Genomic DNA, 7,065 nt, shown 5'->3' on the forward strand with positions numbered 1-7,065 from the left:
AGAGAGAGAGGAGAGAGAGAGGTAGAGAGAGAGAGAGAGAGAGAGAGAGAGAGAGAGAGAGAGAGAGAGAGAGAGAGAGAGAGAGAGAGAGAGAGAGAGAGAAGAACAGCAGAAGCGTTCTATTTAGAAAGCTAAATTATACACATGGGCTGGATCTCCAATGGCATCTTATTCCCTATGTAGTGCACTACTGTTGACCAACTCCCATAGGGAATAGGGGGTCATTTGGGACGTACACATTTTCTCTTCTTTCTTATTGTTTTCTTTAAATTTATAATTCTTTATAATTCATCGTCTGTCTCTCCTTCTCTCTTTCCTTCCCTCTCGCCTTCTCTCTCTCCTCTCTCTCATTCCGTCTCTCCTCTCTCCTCCCCTCTCACCTTCTCTCTCTCCATCCCTCTCTCCTTCTCCCTCTCCTTCCCTCTCTCCTTCTCCCTCTCCTTCTCACTCTCCTTCTCCCTCTCCTTCTCCCTCTCCAACCCTTTCTCCATCCCTCTCTCCTTCTCCCTCTCCCCCTCCTTCTCTTTCTCCTTCTCTCTCCCCTTCTCCCTCTCCTTCCCTCTCTCCTTTTCTCTCTCCTTCTCTCTCTCATTCCGCCTCTTCTACCCTCTCTCCTTCGCTCTCTCCTTCTCCCTCTCCTTCTCTCTCTCCGTCTCTCTCCTTCCATCTCCCTCTCTCCTTCCCTCTCTCATTCTCTCTCTCCTTCTCCCTCTCCTTCCCTCTCTCCTTCTCTCTCCTTCTCCCACTCCTTCTTCCTCTCCTTCCATCTCTCTCCTTCTCCCTCTCCTTCTCCTTCTCCTTCCCTCTCTCCTTCTCTCTCTCCTTCTCTCTCTCATTCCATCTCTCCTGCCCTCTCTCCTTCTCCCTCTCCTTCTCTCTCCCTTTCTCCCTCTCCTTCCCTCTCTAATTTTCTCTCTCCTTCTCCCTCTCCTTCTCCTTCCCTCTCTCCTTCGCTCTCTCCTTCTCTCTCTCATTCAGTCTCTCCTGCCCTCTCTCCTTCTCCCTCTCATTCTCTCTCTCCTTCTCTCTGTCTCTCTCTCCTTCTCTCTCCTTCCATCTCTCCTTCTCCCTCTCCTTCTCTCTCTCCTTCTCTCTCTCCTTCTCTCTCTTCTCCCTCTCCTTCTCCCTATCCTTCCCTCTCTCCTTCTCCCTCTCCTTCCCTCTCTCCTTCTCTGTCTCCTTCTCTGTCTCCTTCCATCTCACGTTCTCCCTCTCCTTCTTCTCTCTCCTTCCCTCTCTTCTTCTCTCTCCTTCCCTCTCTCCTTCTCCCTCTCCTTCTCTCTCTCCTTCCCTCTCTCCTTCTCCCTTTCTCCTTCTCCCTATCCTTCCCTCTCTCCTGCTCCCTCTCCTTCTCCCTATCCTTCCCTCTCTCCTTCTGTCTCCTTCTCTCTCTCCTTCTCTCTCCTTCTCCCTCTCCTTCTCTCACTCCTTCCCTCTCTTCTTCTCTCTCCTTCCCTCTCTCCTTCTCCCTCTCCTTCTCTCTCTCATTCACTCTCTCCTCTCTCTCCTCTTTCTCCTTCCGTCTCTCCTTCTCGCTCTCCTTCCCTCTCTCCTTCTTTCTCTCCTTCTCCCTCTCCTTCCCTCTCTCCTTCTCTCTCCTTCTCTCTCTCCTTCTCTCTGTCCTTCTCTCTCTCCTTCTCTGTCTCCATCTTTCTCCTTCTCCCTCTCCTTCCCTCTCTTTCCCTCTCTCCTTCTCTGTCTCCTTCTCTGTCTCCTTCCATCTCACGTTCTCCCCTCCTTCTTCTCTCTCCTTCCCTCTCTTCTTCTCTCTCCGTCTCGCTCTCCTTCCCTCTCTCCTTCTTTCTCTCCTTCTCCCTCTCCTTCCCTCTCTCCTTCTCTCTCTCCTTCTCTCTCCTTCTCTCTCTCCTTCTCTCTGTCCTTCTCTCTCTCCTTCTCTGTCTCCATCTTTCTCCTTCTCCCTCTCCTTCCCTCTATCCTTCTCCATCTCCTTCTCCCTCTCTCTCTCTCCTTCTCTCTCTCCTCCCTTTCCTTCCCTCTCTCCTTCTCTTTCTCCTTCTCCCTCTCCTTCTCCCTCTCCTTCTCCCTCTCCTTCTCTCTCCCCTTCTCTCTCCCCTTCTCTCCCCTTCTCTCTCCCCTTCTCCCTCTCCTTCTCCCTCTCCTTCTCCCTCTTTTTCTCTCTCCCCTTCTCCCTCTCCTTCTCCCTCCCCTTCTCCCTCTCCTTCTCCCACTCCCTCTCCTTCTCCCTCTCTCTCTCTCTCTCTCTCTCTCTCATTTTCCTCCTTCAGTCTCTCCTTCTCTCTCTCCTTCCCTCTCTCATTCTCTCTCTCCTTCTCTCTCTCCTTCCCTCTCTCCTTCCCTCTCTCCTTCCCTCTCTCCTTCCCTATCTCCTTCTCCCTCTCCTTCCCAATCTCCAACCCTTTCTCCATCCCTTTCTCCTTCTCTCTCTCCTTCTCCCTCTCCCTCTCCTTCTCTCTCTCCCCTTCTCCCTCTCCTTCTCTCTCCCCTTCTCCCTCTCCTTCTCTCTCCCCTTCTTCCTCTCCTTCTCCCTCTTTTTCTCTCTCCCCTTCTCCCTCTCCCTCTTTTTCTCTATCCCCTTCTCCCTCTCCTTCTCTCTCTCACTCCTTATTTCTCCTTCTGTCTCTCCTTCCCTCTCTCCTTCTCTATCTCCTTCTCCCTCTCCTTCCCAATCTCCAACCATTTCTCCATCCCTTTCTCCTTCTCTCTCTCCTTCTCCCTCTCTCTCTCCTTCTCTCTCTCCCCTTCTCCCTCTCCTTCTCTCTCCCCTTCTCCCTCTCCCTCTCCCTCTCCTTCTCCCTCTTTTTCTCTCTCCCCTTCTCCTTCTCCCTCTCCTTCTCCCTCTTTTTCTCTCTCCCCTTCTCCTTCTCCTCTCTCTCTCCTTATTTCTCCTTCCGTCTCTCCTTCTCTCTCTCCTTCCCTCTCTCCTTCTCTCTCTCCTTCTCTCTCTCCTTCTCTCTCTCCTTCTCTCTCTTTCTCTCTCTCCTTCTCCCTCTCCTTCCCAATCTCCAACCCTTTCTCCTTCTCCCTCTCCTTCTCTCTCCCCTTCTCTCTCTCCCCTTCTCCCTCTCGTTCTCCCTCTCCTTCCCTCTCTCCTTCCCTCTCTCCTTCCCTCTCTCCTTCTCTCTCCTCCTCCTTTCCTCTCTCCTTCTCTCACTCCTCTCTCTCCTTCTCCCTCTCGTTCTCCCTCTCCTTCCCTCTCTCCTTCTCCTTCTCTCGCTCCTTCTCCCTCTCTCCCCTTCTCTCTGTCCTTCTCTCTGTCCTTCTCTCTGTCCTTCTCTCTGTCCTTCTCCCTCTCATTCCCTCACTTCTTCTCCCTTTCCTTCACTCTCTCCTTCTTTGTCTCCTTCTCTCTCTCCTTCCCCCTCCTTCCATCTCTCCTTCTCCCTCTCCTTCTCCTTCCCTCTCTTCTTCTCTCCCCTTCTCCCTCTCCTTCCCTCTCTCCTTCCCTCTCTCCTTCCCTCTCTCCTTCCCTCTCCCTCTCCTTTCCTCTCTCCTTCTCTCTCTCCTTCTCTCTCTCCTTCTCCCTCTCGTTCTCCCTCTCCTTCCCTCTCTCCTTCTCCTTCTCTCGCTCCTTCTCCCTTTCTCCTCCTCTGTCCTTCTCTCTGTCCTTCTCTCTGTCCTTCTCTCTGTCCTTCTCTCTGTCCTTCTCCCTCTCATTCCCTCACTTCTTCTCCCTTTCCTTCTCTCTCTCCTTCTCCCTCCTTCCATCTCTCCTTCTCTCTCTCCTTCTCCCTCTCGTTCTCCCTCTCCTTCCCTCTCTCCTTCTCCTTCTCTCGCTCCTTCTCCCTTTCTCCCCTTCTCTCTGTCCTTCTCTCTGTCCTTCTCTCTGTCCTTCTCTCTGTCCTTCTCTCTGTCCTTCTCCCTCTCCTTCCCTCTCTCCTTCTCCCTCCTTCCATCTCTCCTTCTCCCTCTCCTTCTCCTTCCCTCTCTTCTTCTCTCTCCTTCTCTCTCTCCTTCCCTCTCTCCTTCTCCCTCTCCTTCTCTCTCCTTCTTCCTCCTCTCCTTCCCTCTCTCCATCCCTTTCTCCACCCCTTCTTCCCTCTCTCCTTTTCTCTCTCCTTCCTTCTCTCCTTCTCCCTCTCCTTCTCTCTCCTTCCCTCTCTCCTTCCCTCTCTCCTTCCCTCTCTCCCTCTCTCCAACCCTTTCTCCATCCCTTCCTCCTTCCCTCTCTCCTTCCCTCTCCTTCTCCCTCTCCTTCTCTCTCCCCTTCTCCCACTCCTTCTCTCTCTCTCCTTCTTTCTCCTTCCGCCTTACCTTCCTTCTCTCTCTCCTTCCCTCTCTCTCTCCTTATCTCTCGTACCCGCTATGCTCTTTAATAACATTTCTCTAGTTGCTTTCAGGGGCCTTTCAAAGGCTGTGTCGTAAGTAGCATCCTATGGTCCATGGTCAAAAAAAAGTAGTGCACTATATAGGGAAAGGGGTGCCATTTGGGACAAATCCCAATTAACCTAATAACCAGCATCCTTATTCAAACATTCTGCATTCTTATTCAAACGTTCACAGTGTGTGTGTGTGTGTGTGTGTGTGTGTGTGGTGATGAAAACTGTCATCGGACCAGCAGGAACACGTCTCAGGATCATGACCTCGTGTTGTTGTTCTGCAGATTGTCTCCTGTAATGGACGGACCTGATTGGCTGACTGGTTCAGGTCATTCATCTCGTGTAGAGGGACACAGCCTCTATAACACCTCAGAACCTCTTGGAACTACACTACATGGCCAAAAGTATGTGGACACCCCTTCAAATTAGTGGATTCTGCTATTTCAGACACACCCGTTGCTGACAGGTGTATAAAGTCGAGCACGCAGCCATGCAATCTTCATAGACAAACATTGGTAGTAGAATGGCCTTACTGAAGAGCTCAGCGACTTTCAATGTGGCACCGTCATAGGATGTCTTTCTAACAAGTCAGTTAGTCAAATGTCTGCCCTGCTAGAGCTGCCCCGGTCAACTGTAAGTGCTGTTATTGTGAAGTGGAAACGTCTAGGAGCAACAACGGCTCAGCTGCGAAGTGGTAGGCCACACAAAGTCATAGAACGGGACCTCCGATTGCTGAAGCGCGTAGCGCGTAAAAATGGTCTGTCCTCGATTGCAACACTCACTTCTGAGTTCCAAACTGCCTCTGGAAGCAACGTCAGCACAATAACTGTTAGTTGGGAGCTTCATGAAATGGGTTTCCATGGCCGAGCAGCCGCACACAAGCCTAAGATCACCATGCGCAATGCCAAGCGTCGGCTGGAGTAGTGTAAAGCTCGCCGCCATTGGACTCTGGAGCAGTGGAAACGTGTTCTCTGGAGTGATGAATCACGCTTCACCATCTGGCAGTCCGACGGACGATTCTGGGTTGGGCAGATGCCAGGAGAACGCTACCTGCCCCAATGCATAGTGCCAACTGTAAAGTTTGTTGAAGGAGGAATAATGGTCTGGGGCTGTTTTTTATGGTTCAGGCTAGGCTCCTTAGTTCCAGTGAAGGGAAATATTAACGCTACAGCATACAATGACATGCTAGACGATTCTGTGCTTCCAACTTTTTGGCAACAGTTTGGGGCAGGCCCTTTCCTGTTTCAGCATCACAATGCCCCTGTTCACAAAGCAAGGTCCATACAGAAATGGTTTGTTGAGATCGGTGTGGAAGAACTTGACTGGCCTGCACAGAGCCCTGACCTCAACCCCATCGAACACCTTTGGGACGAATTGGAACGCCGACTGCGAGCAGCCTTAATTGCCCAACATCAGTGCCCAATCTCACTAATGCTCTTGTGGCTGAATGGAAGCAAATCCCCGCAGCAATGTTCCAGCATCTAGTGGAAAGCCTTCCCAGAAGAGTGGAGGCTGTTATAGCAGCAAAGGGGGGGACCAACTCTATATTAATGCCAATGATTTTGGAACGAGATGCAGGTGTCCGCATATTTCTGACCATGTAGTGTACTTTAGAATCACTCTAGAACCCCTCTGAATCAATCAGAACCTCCTTTAGAACCTTTCAGAATCCCATGGGATCCCGAGTCAAATCCTTTGCTGACAGCATAAGTTAACAAGGACGGGGGGACTAAGAGGGGACAGGGAGAGGGGGGCGAAGGTGGGGGGTTCTGAGATGAAAGTCACAGGAAAGGAGGAATGAAGGGATGACGGAAGAGAAAGAGAGAGACGTTTAACGGGGCGTTATATTGGCTGCCACAGCAGGGTGAAGGAAAGAGAGAGAGAATGAGGGACGGAGAGAGAGAGGAGCGGGGGGAGAGGGGAGGAGGGTATAGAGAGAGAGTGTGTGAGGAGAAGAGCGCAAGGGAGAGAGGTAGAGAGAGAGAGAGTGAGAGAGAGAGGGAGAGAGAGAGAGAGAGAGGACGGAGAGAGAGAGAAAGAGGGAGAGAGAGAGGTGGGAGAGAGAGAGGTGGGAGGAGAAGTGCGCGCGAGAGAGAGAGAAAGAGAGACAGAGGAGGGAGAGAGAGAGAAAGAGAGATAGAGGAGGGAGAGAGAAAGGTGGGAGGAGAAGAGTGCAAGAGAGAGAGGGGGAGAGAGAGAGAGGTGAGAGAGAGAGAGAGAGAGAGAGAGAGAGAGAGAGAGAGAGAGAGAGAGAGAGAGAGAGGTGGGAGGAGAAAAGCGCGAGAGAGCAAGAGAGAGAGAGAGGATGGGAGAGAGAGAGAGAAAGAGAGAGGAGAGAAAGAGAGAGAGGGCGAGAGAGAGGGAGAGAGAGAAAGAGAGATAGAGGGAGAGAGAGAGAAAGAGGGAGAGAGAGGTGGGAGGAGAAGAGCGTGAGGGAGAGAGAGGTGGGAGGAGAAGAGCGTGAGAGAGAGCGAGAGAGAGGATGGGAGAGAGAGAGAGGGCGAGAGAGAGGGCGAGAGAGAGAGAGAGAGAGAGAGAGAGAGAGAGAGAGAGAGAGAGAGAGAGAGAGGTGATATGAGAACCATAGTCAGGACTACAGCAGTAGTGTTTAGTAGCAGGGCCAAATACCAGACGTGCTCTATAAACCCAGCTGTGCCCACCACCACCACCACAAACCCCCCACAAAGATTAGGGGATGACGGAGACGCTCTAAGATGTATATTATGTGACATGGTGAAAGTACAATCCAGTAAAAAGGTAAGTTTAG

The 7,065-nt window shown here is 51.6% G+C and overlaps 1 pseudogene; it reads right to left on the reverse strand.

The window, feature by feature from the left end:
• Positions 1–2,255: 2,255 nt before the first annotated feature.
• On the reverse strand, positions 2,256–3,879 carry LOC123482009 (annotated as a pseudogene).
• Positions 3,880–7,065: the final 3,186 nt, after the last annotated feature.

The sequence above is a fragment of the Coregonus clupeaformis genome, chromosome 27 (assembly GCF_020615455.1).
Source record: "Coregonus clupeaformis isolate EN_2021a chromosome 27, ASM2061545v1, whole genome shotgun sequence".
In the NCBI taxonomy this organism is placed as follows: Eukaryota; Metazoa; Chordata; class Actinopteri; order Salmoniformes; family Salmonidae; genus Coregonus; species Coregonus clupeaformis.